The sequence below is a fragment of the Phocoena phocoena genome, chromosome 9, assembly GCF_963924675.1.
Source record: "Phocoena phocoena chromosome 9, mPhoPho1.1, whole genome shotgun sequence".
Taxonomy (NCBI): domain Eukaryota; kingdom Metazoa; phylum Chordata; class Mammalia; order Artiodactyla; family Phocoenidae; genus Phocoena; species Phocoena phocoena.
The window spans coordinates 20323965-20341218 of record NC_089227.1 but is presented as its reverse complement, the minus strand read 5'-3'; the positions used below and the strand labels follow the sequence as shown (position 1 = coordinate 20341218).

Here is a 17254-nt window from a genome sequence, read left to right as displayed (position 1 = left end):
AGAATAGGGTGGAATATTCAGAAACTAACACAGTTTTCCAAATAATCTGGTTTTTATGATGTTTGGAGAGTTTTTTAGCTTGTTTTAGTTTTGGAAAAAGGAGAGCAAAACCATATAATACAACCAAGTATAATTTTAACTTCTTTCAGTTGATACCAACTTTGATACCTAAGCAAAGTAAAATAAAAAGAAATGAAAAAAAATTAAAAAAATAGATTCTAACAAACATTTCACCAAACACAGCTGTTTCTAGTTCACTAAGTCAACGATTATAAAATATTTTAATGTGCTTTCTGGCAAACAGGAATAGCCTCATTTCATGGAAGTGCCACCGTTCCAGTTATTCTTGATAGGTTGTAACAATATAAGGATCAGTAATTATTTCTACATATTTCTTTATCAGGAAAAGAAGGTAAGATACTACCTGTGTCTCTTAAAATATGTAAGATAGCCCTTAATCCATGTCACAGCAGTGTATTTCACTCCAAATTTTGCCAACTAGCAGTCAAAAGTATAAATCTGCAGATGTTTTTAGTATGCACAATTTTTAAAGTTAGAAAAATTAGCTGGTAATGTTTAAAAATTTGTAGATTTTGCCATAAAAAACGGAATTTTCAGCTTTTCTTGAAGAATTATTAGATTTGATGACACCGGATTCATATTCTAACATTGTAATAATCAGCTGGCATTGAGCAGAGACTGGCTTTCAGAAGTGATAGAACAGGCTCCCCCTTTCACAAGAAGCGCAGTCGGCCCCCTGCCCATTCACAGTGTGTGCAGTGTCCTGACACCTAGGCTGTTCCACTCATTCACGTGCCCTTTACGGGCCTTCTAGGCATTTAACATTGGGGTCCTGCTTTGTGGCATGTTTTATAAACATATATATACATGTGTGTGTGTGTGTGTGTGTGTGTATATATATATATATATATATATGGACATAAGGGTGTGTGACTGCATCGTGTGAGGTTTAGAACTTAATGCTTTAAAATTTCTGAGATTTTCCTGCTATTTTTCCATTTTAGCTTCTGATACTTTTATGAAAAGATGAAATAAACATGTCTGATACGTTTTGACTAATCGACATACTCTAAAAATATTTAAATTGAAATATTTTATTATTTGGATATTGAAATATATTTTATTCACTTTAGTAAAACTTTATGCACCATGGAACAAAAAATAAGCTAAAACGGTTGTGAAAAAATGTCAGTCGGCTAAATTTGGCAGGCAGAGGGGGATGCTGAAAAACAAGAAACATTCAGTTAACATAAAGAGCTTTTCCTTATCTACAAACTTCATCCTTGCAGCTAATGACCCTTTGGCTCTGTATTTTATGAGCTTTGATGAAAAAGCAAATTATAATTTGTAAGGAAGTTGCAGATAAAATTCTGAACAAATTACCCTAGCAGTTATCATTTTAGTAGAGGTTTGAGCCAAATAAGAAGTGAACATTCAGTAATCAAAAAGATTACTGAGTAGTCAAATGAGAAAATTATTTCCAGGCAAGTAAAGCACCAGAACACAAGGGATTCTAAGAGGGGAGTTATTGGGACAAAAATAATATATTCAAAAAGAGTGTAATTTATGACTTATGGTAAGAAGAAAGACTGGAAATTCCATAAAGGTAGGGACCATGTCCACCTTTCCCATCACTCTGTGTCCAAGGGCTAGCCCATGTGGAACTCACAAATACTTGTTGAGTGAAAGAAAACACACATGCAAGTGCTTAGCAAATAGCAGTCATTCAATAAATATTTACTAAATAAATAATTCATCAAATGAATTAATTCAATAAATATTTACCAAATGAAAATACACAAAAAGTACAAATTAATAATTCTTCTTTTATATCTTATTGAAAGTAATGCTTAATATTTATTTATTTATGAGAGATTGCTATGTACTATGTTAGGTGCTTTATGTATGTTATTTAGTCCTCACAATAACCCTGTGAAATAAATATTACAATCCAAAATCTAAAAAGTAAAAGAAAACTGAAGATACTTGAGAAACTTGAACAAGGTCACAAAGCTTGTGAGAGGCTTTGTAGGAATTTGATCACAATTCTATTCTGTCACTCATTTTTAAGTGAATTAGAGAAACTCACAAAGGAGTAGCATAGTCTCTTGCTGATGGCATGGAGACAGTGTGAAACACATCTAGAGAACTTAAGGTAGTGCAGGTGGGCAGACATAAAAGACCATAGGAGTGGGTAATATTTGTAGAAGGACAGACACTGTGTCAAACTGATGTTGTGAGGAAGGGTAGGGTGAAGAAATAATATTAGCTAACTTGAAGTCACTTGTAGTGTGAAACCAAAAGACAGTAGTCAAAAATAATTATAAAAAATGAGAAATGATATTATATAAAGATAACCATTATAACAAAAGCACAAACCTTCCTAAATTCAACAAGCTATACTATATATACCTTATATAAATATAAAGGAAGGATAAACTTTAAAATAGAATTATACTATAAGAAGGAGGAGGAAATGGGGGAGGGGCTAGGGATAGAAGTAATAATTCTTTGAATATACTTCATTTTGTAGATATGACTTAGAACAGTATAGTACCTTAATTAGAAAATTAAATTTAAAATCAGTTGCTGAAAACTGAAAACAAAATAAATCAATTGAACATAACTATGTATCAAGTTGTTTCATAACTGCACAGTAATTTAAACAGTTATATAGGACAATTAGGGAAGTATGAACTGACTGGGTAGCTAATGACATTAAGGAATTTTTGTTAGCTGAGGGAATGTGATAATGGCATCATGGTTACATTTTAAGGGAGTTTTTGTCTTTTAGAGATACATACTGAAATATTTATGAACAAAAATACTTTGATATTAGGGATTTGCTTCACAATAATCAGGAGTTTGGTGGTGTGGGAAATGAGTGGGGGATGAATCTAGATTGACCATAAATTGATGATTGCTGAAGCTAGGTTATGGGTACTTGGGGGTTCATTATACGATTTCCTTTACTTTTGTATAGGTTTGAAGATTTTTATTAAAAGGTTATATATATTTCTTGATAACCAAAAGTATCAGAATTTAGATATCCAAGGGAGTGTTGACCTAAAATACTTTAAAGGTTATTAATTTATTCCAATAATATTACATTGTTTCTATAAATATTATAATTGTATATAATAATAAATATTATAATATACTTAATCATCCATATAGTCAATGTTAGTTTTTTAAAAAATCACTCTCAGTTGGCTTGTTTTCCTACCTTACTCATCAAACTTAGGTCTACAGAGAGCTAAAATGAATCTTTGACTTTCCTCAAAACCCATTCCATCCTCAGGGAATGAATATTTGCCAGCCATAGAGATGATGAAAAGAATATACCACAGAATTAGAATAGACTGTATTGACTAGTTTAAAAAGAAAGCACAAAGGAACAAAATTTCCTGGAACGTCTTACAAAGGCACTTTGAATATGTTCTGATATTCTTATCAAACTTAGAGACTACACACACTATTCCACAGAAGAAAACAGATGCTTAGCATTGACTGGTATCCTATCAAAGTGGTTTCTCACTTCTATTTTTTTGTTTTTTACAGAGATGCTCCTTATTTTGAGCATTTTGAGAAAAATAGATGAATGTGATTAATAGAGACAAATAGAATGCTAGTTATACTTACAAAGAAATTTTTGGAAAAATCTGAACAATCTAAACTAGTGTTTAGATTGTGCATAAAAACAGTATATGTCAGAAAAATATACTAGGGGCCTGGAATATGTTATCTCATTTAATTCTTGTAATAATCCTATGAAATAGGTATGTGCCAGAGAGGCTGTGCTCTAAGGAGAGAAGCAAGGGTTCAAATTCATGGTGACTTCAGGGTCCATCCTCTTTTCACTATTCCACTCTGCCTCCTGCCATTTTGGCTAGAATCGGACAACAGCAGTTACAGGCTTAGTACTAATTATTGAGAATTTATTATCCTTTAAACACCAATTTCAAACAAATAGCTAGCGTCACATTTTAATTATGGAACTCTAGAGGAATTCCCACTAAAATCAGAAATAAGGGGGCTTCCCTGGTGGCGCAGTGGTTGAGAGTCCGCCTGCCGATGCAGGGGACACGGGTTCGTGCCCCAGTCCGGGAAGATCCCACATGCCACGGAGCGGCTGGGCCTGTGAGCCATGGCCACTGAGCCTGCGCGTCCGGAGCCTGTGCTCCACAACGGGAGAGGCCACAACAGTGAGAGGCCCGCGTACCACACACACACAAAAAAAGAAATAAGGTAGGGAAGAGTGACTGGTATGAGCATGATCATTGAATATAATTCAGAAAATAAATACCAAGGGATTTAGACAGGAAAATGTGTATATATGAGAAAGAGGGACAAATGGTCATTATTTGCAGCTGATATAAATGCCTACACGAAAAGTACAAAATAATTTTATAATGCAGTAAGGTGTCCATCTATAAAATAAATTTATAAAAATATAGCTTTCCAAATTAATAATAAGAAGTTTGAAAACATATTGAAGAAAAGATCTGATTCATAATACCAATGGGAAAGATGAAAAATCTGGAAATAAACTTAACAAGGTATGTGAAAGATCCATATATAGAAAACTACAAAAGTGTATAGGGAAATGTAAAAGAAATTGTGAACAAATGTCCCAGGCTGATAAAAATATTTTAAAATAGGTCAATTATTCCCAAATTAATCACTAGAATTTTTGGAAATTATTGTAAAGTACAGTTGGAATAATAAGTTATTTAAATTTATAAAAGGAAGACTTCTAAGTGTGCATTTTCCCTTTCAGATTTAAGTTGCATTCTAGATCTATCATATTTAAGCAGTAGGACAGTAGCACCAGGATAGAGAGCCATATCAATGTAACCAGAAAACGTTTTGCTTATGGATAAGTTCATGTCAGTGCAGGGAAAAGGTGGAATTCATTAAAACTTTGTATTGTAAGAACTTTTTAAACATTTGGGGGAAAAATATAGTTAGGCTCCTATGTCACACTTTAAAATAAATTCTAGAGTATTAAAATTCAAACATAAAAAATAAAACCATAAAAATAATAGAAAATGCACACGGCATTTATATGATTGTAGTATTGTAAAGGAATCATAAGGAAAAGATTAATATAAAAATGAAACATCTAAAGACTTCCATATATGTAAATACCACAATTGAAATTCAAATGCCAAAGTTGAAAAAAGTATGCAAATACTTGATATACAAAGAGCTAATAATACAAATGTATTAACAAAGAACAAATAAGGTTTTAGAAATTAAAAGAAAAACATTATATTGGAAGATTGGAGATCATGAAAATAAAGTCACTTAAACCCAAATGAGTATTAATTATATGAAAAATTACCTAATCTCACAAACCCCATGGCAAAACAGTTCTATTCCTTGATAAGTGCCCACAGAGGTGCATGCACAAGTACACCAAGAGACACGCACAAGAACGTTCAAGTTGCATTATTAGTAATTTATGAAAATTGGAAACAACCTCAATATCCATTGGCAATATATTGGATAAATATAATATTGGTAAAACCAAACAGTGAAAATATACATGCAAAAATATGAATGATTCTCATAAATATAATGTAGAGTAAAAGAAACCAAACACAAAATAATACATTTTGTAGAATTCTGTTTCCATCAAATTTAAAAATAGGCAAAATTGGGACTTCCCTGGTGGCACAGTGGTTAAGAATCCTTCTGCCAATGCAGGGGACGTGGGTTTGATCCCTGGTCTGGGAAGATCCCACATGCCGTGGAGCAACTAAGCCTGTGCTCCACAACTACTGACCCTGAGCTCTACAGCTTGTGAGCCACAACTCCTGAGCCCACATGCCACAACTACTGAAGCCCGCGTGCCTAGAGCCCGTGCTCCACAACACGAGAAGCCACCACAGTGAGAAGTACGCACACCACAATGAAGAGTAGCCCCATGCTCCACAACTAGAGAAAGCCCACATGCACAACAAAGACCCAACACAGCCAAAAATAAAATAAATTTTAAAAATAATAAAAATAGACAACACAAAAGTATGGTGTATGGGGATTCATGCTTAGGTGGTAAAACTATTAAGAACAACAAGGAAAGCATTATCATAAAAGTCAATACAGTGGCTACTACAGGGTGAATGACAGGGTAGGAGGGGAATTTCCTGAAGCTGGCAGTATTTTTTTTTTTTGACTGGATGGTGGTTGAGTATTTGATTTCAATTGTATCTTTATATTTTGGACACTTTATATGTGTTACATTCAGAATTTAAAAAGATTAAAACCTATGTAGAAGATGGTCTAATTTTTATAAAATTACACACAAACATATATATTTGGAAAGATGATTTGAAATAGTCTAAAATGTTAATAAAAGTCATCATTATACTACACTCAACAACAACAACAAAACAATGCCAATTCAAAAATGGACAAAGGATCTAAATAGACATTTCTCCAAAGAAGAATACAAATGGTCAATAAGCACTCAACATCACTAATCATTCTAAAATACAAATCAAAATCACAATGAGATAGGACTTCACGTCCAGTAGGATGGCCATTTTCAAAAGAACAGGAAATAACAACTGTTGGCAAGGGTGTGGAGGAACTGGAACCCCTGTGCATGGATGATGGGAATGTAAAATGGTGCAGCTGATGTGGAAAACACTATGGGCAGTTCCTCAAAAAATTAAATGTAGCATCACCATAGGATCCATCACTTCCACTTCTGGGTATATACATAAAAGAACTGAAAGAAGGAACTTGAACAGATACTTGTACACTCATTTTCATAGCAGCATCATTCATTACAGCTAAAAGGTGAAAACAACCCAAATGTCCATCAACAGATGGGTAGATAAACAAAATGTGATGTGTAAATACAGTGGAATAGTACTCAGCCTTAAGAGGGAATGATATTCTGATACATGCTATAACATGAACAGACCTTAAAGATATTATACTGAGATAAGCCAGATATAAAAGGACAAATATTGTATGATTCCACTTATACGAGGTACCTAGAATAGTCATTTCCATAGAGACAGAAAGTAGAACAGTTTTTGCCAGGGGTGGGGCAGCAGAGAATGGGGATTTACTCTTTATTAAGTACAGAGTCAGTATGAGATGATGAAAAATTTCTGGAGATAGATGGTGGTCGTTGTTGCATAGTAATGGGAATGAATTTAATGTCACTGAACTGTACACTTAAAAATGGTGAAAATGATGAACTTTATGTTATGAATATTTTACTACAATGAAAAGTGGTAGGAAAAGATAAAAAAAAGTGGTAGGAATATAGTTGTCATATACATTTCTGTATTTTTTTTTTATTGAGGTATAGGTGACTTACAATACTATGTTAGTTTCAGGTATACAACATAGTGATTCAAAATTGTTATAGATTATACTTCATTTAAAGTTATTATAAAATATTGGCTATATTCCCTGTGCCGTACAATATATCCTTATAGCTTATTTATTTTATACGTAGTAGTTTGTACCTCTTAGTCCCCTACCCCTATCTTGCCCCTCCCCCTTCCCTTTCCCCACTGATAACCAGTAGTTTGTTCTCTATCTGTGAGTCTGTTTCTGTTTTGTTGTATTCATTCGTTTCATTTTTTTTAAGATTTCATTTTGAGGAAATGATTTCCACTTTTTGCCACTGAGTATGATGTTAGCTGTAGGATTATCATATTTGGCCCTTATTATGTTGAGGTATGTTCTCTCTATACCCACTTTGTGGAGAGTTTGTTTTTTTTTTTTATCATAAATGGATGTTGAATTTGGTCATAAGCTTTTTCTGCATCTATTGAGATGGTTGTATGACTTTATTCTTCAGTTTGTTAATATGGCATATCACATTGATTGATTTGCAGATATTGAACCATCCTTGCACCCCTGGGATAAGTCCCACTTGATCATGGTGTATGATCGTTTTAATGTATTGTTGAATTTGGTTTGCTAGTATTTTGTTGAGAATTTTTGCATCTATGTTCATCATTGATATTGGCCTGTAATTTTCTTTTTTTGTGTGATATCTCTGTGTGATTTTTGGATCAGGGTGATGCTGGCATCATAGAGTGTGTTTGGAAGCATTCCTTCCTCTGTATAATTTTCTGGGGTAGTTTGAGAAAGATAGGTGTTAACTCTTCTCTAAATGTTTGGTAGAATTCACCTGTGAAGCCATCGGGTCCTGGACTGTTGTTTGTTGGGAGTTTTTAAATTACTGATTTAATTTCATTGCTTGTAATTGGTCTGTTCATATTTTCTGTTTCTTCCTGGTTCAGTCTTGGGAGATTGTACACTTCTAGGAATTTGCCTGTTTGTTCTAGGTTGTCCATTTTATTGGTGTGTAGTTGTTCATAGCAAACTCTTATGATCCTTTGTATATCTGTGATGTTGGTCTTAAGTTCTCCTTATTGTTCTCATTATTGATTTTATTGATTTGGGCCCTCTTTTTTTCTCGATGAGTCTGGCTAAAAGTTTATCAATTTTGTTTATCTTTTCAAAGAACTAACTCTTAATTTCATTGATCTTTTCTATTTTTTTAAGTCTCTGTTTCACTTATTTCTGCTCTGATCTTGATGATTTCTTTCCTTCTATTAACTATGGGTTTTGTTTGTTCTTCTTTTTCTAGCTCCTTTAAGTGTAAGGTTAGGTTGTTTGTTTAAGATTTGTCTTGCTTCCTGAGAATTTCTGTATTTTCTAACCTTTTTTTAAAAAATATTTATTTATTTATTTGATTGCACCAGCTCTTAGTTGCAGCATGTGGGCTCCTTAGTTGCAGCTCGAGGGCTCCTTAGCCGTGGCATGGGAACTCTTAGTTGCGGCATGCACTTGGGATCTAGTTCCCTAACCAGGATTGAACCCTGGCCCCCTGCATTGGGAGCGCGGAGTCTTAACCACTGCGCCACCAGGGAAGTCTCTCTAATCTTTTTTATAATGAGCAAGTATTTCATTTATAATCAGAAATTATTCTTTTCAGAAAAGAGATTTAAAACTTTATGTTCACTTGCCTTCTAGAATGCAGTTCTTGGCAGGGTGAGGCATAAGATGTCTTTAAAAAATTATTATTCTAAGAATTTATACTCCAAGCCAGACAACGCACACAAGCATAAACAGAAAGACAGGTTGAGAAAATTAGAGTGACAGATTAGAATATATTGGAGAAATTGTCTGAATCATTTTCACATATAGCAAGGTATGTGAATAGCTCATTTGGTAATGCCCAGTTATTTTGAAGGACGTGAGGAAACTTTATTGCTTTCTAAAATCCCAGGGGCATTGTACCAGGAAAGTTTTAATATGGGTAGACTATATTTTTGTAGCATTTTTCTATAGTCTAGGTACAAATTAATGGTACTGTAGAGATCAGTGTAAACTAGATGGCATGGAAATTGGGAGACATGAGCAGCCTTGGCCAGGCATGGACAGGTCATTTAGTTTTTCCTAGACCTGTTTACTCATCTGTAAAATGAAGGGGCTAGTCCTCATAACATGTAATGTTGTTTTCTGAAGTTTTACAGCACTGGAAAAGTTTGAAATAGCTGTTTAATATTAAAGTTCCTTTATTAAACTGTAAATGCTGTTTGTTCTAGATATTTCATATTAATTACTGGAATATGTATCTAGTATATTTAGCTTCTACCTGACAATGTTATTATTCTATTTGATATAGTACTGGTGTTTTAAAATATGAAAAATTCAGGAAATCACAGTGAATTAAATTGTTATGAAAGCAAATAGTTCCACAGCAAAACTCCTTTAAACATTGGAAATTAGGTATGTTGGCTAAAAATTCACACTGTTTATAAAGTAAAGCTGTTTGAAGGTCTATGTCCTAAAAGTTTATTTAACTTCATTTATGGCAATGTAATAATATAATCTGAAGCAACTATTAACACAACTGGCCACTGCCAAAATGATGAAGAAAGCATTTATCTTTGATGCCATAATGCTCTGATTCCAGTCATGTCCTCTAACTTTGTTCTCTCAATTCCCATTCCGGAAAAGAAATCCTATAAAATTAGCTTTCCATATGGACTTAATATCTTCTTTAAACAAGACTCTGGTACAGACCCCACCATGATTCAATTTCTCTCCCTGTTTTTCCCTCGAGTCTCTTTTCTTTGTCATCTTTATCCCACCACCTTCATCTCTCTGGGCTCCACTACATTCCTCTGTACTATATTTCTGTCTTCTGTGTTTTGGGTGGGAGTTAGCAGGAAAATTAGAGAAGATGGGCCACATAATAAGCAGCAGATGTTAGCTAGTCGTGGAGCAGGGAGGAAGAGCCACTTAAACTTAGCCTAGATTCTCCCAGTCAGGCCAGGCTCCTCTTCTGGGGCTTGCCTTAGAAAAGAGAAAAGTAAAATCCCCCAATCCATATGCTTTTAGTTGCTAAAGAACAACTTCTTCCTCCGTACCCCTACTGCCTCACAATGCAGAAGCAAAGATAAAACAAGAGGGAAAAAATAGGGAAAACAGCAAATGTAAAAGCAAAAAGTTTTCATATGTTTACCTCCTGTGCTCTTATATTTTCAGTGCTACAGCTGTATCTTTATTCTGTGCATTCTGCCTAATCTGTACTTTATTGAATTAATAAACCCTATGATCATTATATAAATTTTAGACCTAGGAAAGCTATACACGCCATTTGTACAGAATATGGTTTTCTTTTAAAAATCCCTTTCATTCCAAACACTCTGCTTTGTAAATGGGAGATTTTGGAGTGCTGGTAGTTATGGAGGTGGGTTAAGAGGCAAAGAAATAAGCCTAATAAAGAAAACTGGAAGTTCTTTTCTCTGCCAGGAAGCATATATCCAACACAGGCATGATTATATACAGACACTGTACAACTTTGGGGTCTAATTTGAAAAGAATGACTCTAAAGTTGGCTATTTTCAGAGTTAGCAAAGGGAGAGGCCAATGCCATGGCATAGTGGGAGGGAATTGAGAGGTGCAGAAAAGGCCTTGGTGTGCTTACTGACCCCCTTTCTAACACCAAACACATTGCCTCGGCCCAAGGCTGGCTCTGGCTTGAAATACTTTGCTCTGCAACTTAAAGCTCCATGAAGTGAGGACTGGGTCTGTTTTTTCACTTATGTCATCCCCAGGGTCGGTACAGAGCATGGTTCAATAAATGCAAAATAAGGACTCATTGAATGGAGGAATAACTAAAACGAAGAAGATCTTTATAATTTTCCATTGGAATTAATGATCTAATTAAAGGACCATCTATACTTATGACTTGCTTTGCTATTACATGACTTCTAATTAATAACATTTACAGTCATAAACTATTACACCTGAAAAGGGCTTTAAGCTCTCTAATCTGACCTCATATTATAGATGAGGAAACTAATGCCTAGTTAAGTGACAAGAAAGTGGGAGTTTCCTCACTAAGATCATGGGTTCCATAACTACCATTCTAAGGCTCTTTTCACCCTGTCATGTCATGCTATTTTTGAGATGAAAATGGTTGTGATTGGAGACTTATTTTAAGCCTACATTTATACATGACTTGACCACAACTGTGCATCTGTGTTGTCATCTTTCTGTGCAACAGCAGTTGTTGCAGCTGAACTTTATATTAAGTATCAAAATACATGCCATATCATTTGTACATGTAAACATGATTGAAATAATTGTGTGTTAAATACACAAGCAGAGGAAAGCTGTGGTAAATAATGGTGGACACTTTAAAATAAGGGCCAAGCAATTTTACATCTCTTGATAATGATCAAGAAGTAGTTTCTTATACTCTGAAAAATTTTCATTGCAAACAATAGGATATGACTCAAATCATAGATAATATCAAACTAGAAGCAGAAAAAGAAATAATAAGATAATGCTATACCTCAGAATGCCATACTTTAAACCATGTTTACTATTAAAACTACAACATTTACTCCATTTCATAGATTTTCTTTAGTTACCAGCACAGTAGAAATCACCTTTAAATTAACATTTATTGAGAATTCATATGCTGACATATATATTTCGTAAGATAAACTTGAGTCTTTAAAAAACAAGTTTCCAAGAGAGGAAAGAACAGGCTTTTAAAAGACATACATGCAGCATGAAATTATTCAGTTGGCATGGAATTAGTTTACTATTTTCATTTTTCCCTAAAAAGTTAATTGTTTAAGATGCATACTGTTTTTATGAATGAACTGAAACAAATTCCTAAGCTAAATTTTATTATTCAGTTTAAATTTATGTAATTATATAACATATATATTGTATGATATTATATAAAATTATATAACATAATAGATATATGTAATGTTATATATTCTATAAATTCATATTTATATATTATTTTTAAATGCCAAGTAAAGGCAAACAAAGCAAATAATACCCTAAGGAATGCAAGTGGTAAAACAAATAAAACCAAATCAACACTTAGAATGAATATATAGACATTGCTAAGAATTTAAAGCCTTGGATTTTGTAACAGTATAAAATCAATCCTCATTATTCATGTATTGCATATTTGCAAATTCAGTTACTTATTAGAATTTATTTATAACTCCAGGATAATACCTGTGGGCTTTGGGGACCATTTGTAGACATGGCCAGCGTGGTGAAAAGTTCGAGTTGCCCAACACATGCATTCCCAGCTGAGCTCAGAGATCAACACTCTTGTTGTCTTATTTCAGCTCTCATACTGTAACCAAGTGCTCTTTTTGTGGTCTAAGTGCCATGTTTTTCCACATTTTTGTGTTTTTTGCTGATGTTTTCACTGTTTAAAATGGCCCCTAAGCATAGTTCTGAGGTGCTATCTAGTATTCCTCAGTGCAAGAAGGCTGTGATGTACCTTAAGGAGGAAATACATGTGTTAGATATGCTTCCTTCAGGCATGATTATAGTTCTCTTGGTCATGTATTCTGTGTTAATGAATCAACAATATATACTAAACAAGATGTCTTTAAACAGAAACACATTGAAAACAAGGTTATATATTGATCAGTTGACAAAAATATTAGGACCAGAGGCTCGTAGAAGCCTAACCCTGTATTTCCCCTAGGAGCAATGGTTTGGTATTTGCTAATTCAGTGTTTGTGGTGACATTATAGAAAACATAACTACCATAAATTATGAGAAACAAAGGGAAGACAGGGAAAGCCACAATTTCATTTTTATGATTTCTTTATTATGATTTTATTTTTTGTTTTGTTTGAGGAATATAAAAGGAAACTCAAGATCAATCTCCAATACAAGAAATAAAAATAAACATATTTTGTTTCCTCAGCATTGGTTATATGAAGTTTATTGAATCTCTGGAAATTTAGAGAGATGACAGGAAAATTAGATGCCATGCCCCATGGATCTCTTAGCTCCACCATGATCCCTGGCTTGGTGTGGGATACACAGTAAAAGATTTTGTTGATAAGATATTGACATTGATAAGATGGACATTCCAAGACTCCCATGAAATATTCCAGTTTCAAAAAATTCTAACCTGTGAAGCCCTGGATATCTCACTGAAGACCTAGGCCATTAGTTCATCAGATGACTGCATGTTTTATAGTCTTATTAAGAGTGGACCTTTGCATATTTCTGCCCTATATTTCTCTTGATCCAGACCCTTAAGGATTCACATAGTGGATCTTTCATGGTAGGTCCATGCTGGAGGGTTTCCTAGTCTGGATCTCTTTATCTATGCTAGAGATGTACTTGCAAGACATAACAAAGAACCTACCAACTATTATTCTAGTTTTAACCAAAATCAGTCAATTCTCTATGGGCTGCTGAAATCAGGCTTTTGTTTAAAGTTCTTTCCATGAACTTTATACTGAACATGGACTAAGACCTCTAAGGAATATTAAGATAAACATTATTTACTGTTGACATTACAAACCAAGTAGATTAAAAAGTGAATGTTTTAATTTTTTATCCCCAAACATGTACTCCCTAAAGAACCATCAAATTTAGTAAGTTAGAAACTACAAATATGTTAAATTAATAGGCATAATATCAAGAAAAGGATCTCAGTACTATAAATAATAATTGTTATTAAATTTACTTACTTCCTTTGGTACAAATAGAAACATAAAGGGTTTCTTTATTTTAAGAAAACTGTATTAAGGGAAATGAAAATTTGCTTTTGGGATCTGATCCAGATACAGTAAATGCAGATCCTCTCTTAAATATACTTTGCATAAGAAAAAAAAAAAGAAGTTTGAATATATTGTGAATATAGACTGATGAAAGTAATTTTCATATGGGGCTTATAAAAATATATCTTGCTACTTTAAAATCCCAACATGTATTGGTGTTAAATAATTTGTTTAGATCTGAAAAACAAGTCTGTAAGTGGGCATAATGCATCAGTTCCAGTTTGAGAGCAGATACGGGGTAGAAGTTTCCGACACTGCCATGAGGAATCAGTAGACGATTCTAGGAGTCAAGGCAGGCTGGGCATGAGAAAATCTGGAAAGGTTTTCCAGCAAGAAGGAGACAGCAGAGAGTCAAGGTCGGAGGGTGGGAATTCTGTAGGAGTTGAGGACCAGAAATCAGCTCTTCAAGTTTTTGATTATCTGATGGCTGCTTTGAAACCCTCTCTCCTGGTCTTTGTGACACAGCACTCTTCTGGTTCTCATGTTTTACCATCCTTTTGGTTCCTGTGGCCTCAAATTGACATCCATATCCATTCTGTGCTGTTTGTAATACTTAGATGTTCAACTGTATGTTAGATATTTCTACTTGGTGGCTTGTCACTCTATTCAAAACAGAAATACTACTACTACACTCTCTCCAGCTTATGGCTCCCTCTCTACTCTCATTGCCATTGCATTACTTAACTTCAGTTGGAGTCATATTTCATGGTGCTCTCTCAACTCTCCCCTGTCCTTCCATTTTTCATCCCTTATCATATTTTATAGATTCTATTACTCTTTGACAAAAATAGTTGCTACCCCTTCACCACCTCTCCTGCCACCACACTAGTTCACCTCTTACCTAGTTCCCGCCACTACACTAGCACCTCTCACCTAGCACAGCATTTCCTACTGGTTTCTAGCAGAAGATTCATTCCTAAAAATGGTGCTAGAAAAAAAAAAGATTCTCATTATCAACCAAAATTTGAAAAATGCAGCATATGTTATTTTCTTCTTGGCCAGCCATAATGCACATTAGCAAATTACTGATAATTTTCAGAGCCACCTGTCCTGGAACTCTGTTGTCACATAACATTTATCAACATCTAGGTACTCAAGTTCCAGAAGACACGCTTCGGGAAACAATGACTTGGACTATTTAAATGGCCTCTAAACTGCTCTTTTTGCCTAATCTTTCCCTTTCCAGTGCACCTACAATTTCAATGATAGATTAATTTCTCTCAAATGCTTAACTGATTATATTATTCCTTTGCTCAAAACCTTCAGTGGCTCCCCACTGATCTAAGAAGTGATTTAAGCACCAGGCTCTCCACAACATGGTACCAATATTCCTTTCCAGTATTATCTCCCTGCCCCCCACATGGCAGGGTGGCACAGGAGAAGACGTGAACTTTGGAGTCAGACCCAGGTTCAAATTCCAACTGTCCTTTAAAAAGTGCGAAACCATAGGCAAGTGATTTATTGCTTTGAACCCTTTCTTTGCTCATCTGCACATGCAGGAAGTAATTGTGTAGATGGGAAGATGTAGCGAGATAGTATTTGTGAAAGCTTCCTGCACAACACTCTCTGCCCCCGTGGGCTGTAAACTCATTACGCAGATTGAGCCTCTTTCATGTGGTGGTCACTTAGTGTCTGCCTCTGGCACGTGAACAGTAATCTTTTAAAATTAAGAACCCAGAACCCCCACTTACTAGTGTCGATAAAAACTGATTAATAAAGCAATTTTTGGCCTTTATTTGGGGTATTTTCTATGGTCCCGAAGGGACAGGAGCCAGTTCCCATAGCACAGCCAAGCTTTTTAGATGGAACTATGCCACTGGCCCTTGGCTAAGTGGGGTGTGCAGGGCCCAAGAATCAACATCAGTGCCTAGAAAGCAAATCCCTGATTCACAGAGATGAAACAAAAGCCCAATGCAAGAGTCAGAAAGCTATATTTGTTAGATTTAGAAAAGCTTAAAAGTGCTTATGATTTCACTTGAAAGTCCAACATGAACAAAATACAAAGCCCTCAATACCCCTTCCTAAGAAGGAAAAGGGGATTTTTGTTTGATGTGTTCACTAGTGTAGCCTAAGTGCCTGGAACAATGTCTTGCACATAAGGGATGCTCAATTAATATATGATGGATGGATGGATGGATGGATGGATGGATACATCTATATGCTCTAGCATAGTGCTGAGTATACAGATCTTTAATAAACTCCTGACTGGACTTGACAGGCTAAATATGTGCATTTATAGCCTATCAAGTCAAAGGCATTTAATAATGTACCTTGAGCTAAATATAGTTCCTATATATTTCTGCTTTATAAGATATTATTATCTATATTATCATAATTCTCCGTCTTTTTTTTTTTTTTTTTTTGCGGTACGCGGGTCTCTCACTGTTGTGGCCTCTCCCGTTGCGGAGCACAGGCTCCGGACGCACAGGGTCAGGGACCACGGCTCACGGGCCCAGCCGCTCCGCGGCATGTGGGATCTTCCCGGACCGGGGCACGAACCCGTGTCCCCTGCATCGGCAGGCAGACTCTCAACCACTGTGCCACCAGGGAAGCCCAAGAATGTTACATTTTATACACTGCATATTTTTCCTTCAGCACTGCACCACTCAAAATTTTTGTAACTATCATTCCTGTATGAGGGGAGAATAGCCAAAGTTCTCCTTCACAGTTACAGGAACAAAGGCTCAGCAAAGTTAATGATCTATAGATCCAATAAGAAGTAGATGCAGGGGTGGAATCTAGGTCTCCTGAATATCCAGGAGTAAATACAGTTTGGAAGTGTAAAGTGAGCCTGACACATTTAGAGCACATGTATAGTTAGGCTGAATGGGAGTGTTTGGCTGGAATGAAGGAGTATATAGAAAAATCATAGGAAATCAGGTTAAATAAATAAATAAGAGACAGATTACAGAGCACTTTAGATAATACAATAAGAATTTAGATTTTTAGCCATAACTTTGAAATTATTTTTAAAACAAAATCCTTTTTTAATAAGAAACCTTACATGAGATGCCAATATGTAAAATAAATTCAAAGGAGGTGGTTCCTTCACTAGAAGCTGTTCCCCCTTACTGTCCTCAGCCTCTCAGGAGAAGAGTTTGAAAACCATGAAAAAA

At 35.0% G+C, this 17254-nt stretch overlaps 1 protein-coding gene across 1 annotated transcript in view; it reads right to left on the bottom strand.

Moving 5' to 3' along the window:
- Positions 1 to 17254, bottom strand: part of CCDC146 (coiled-coil domain containing 146) — a 110248-nt gene that overhangs the window by 62104 nt on the left and 30890 nt on the right. The gene's annotated exons all lie outside the window — the stretch shown is intronic.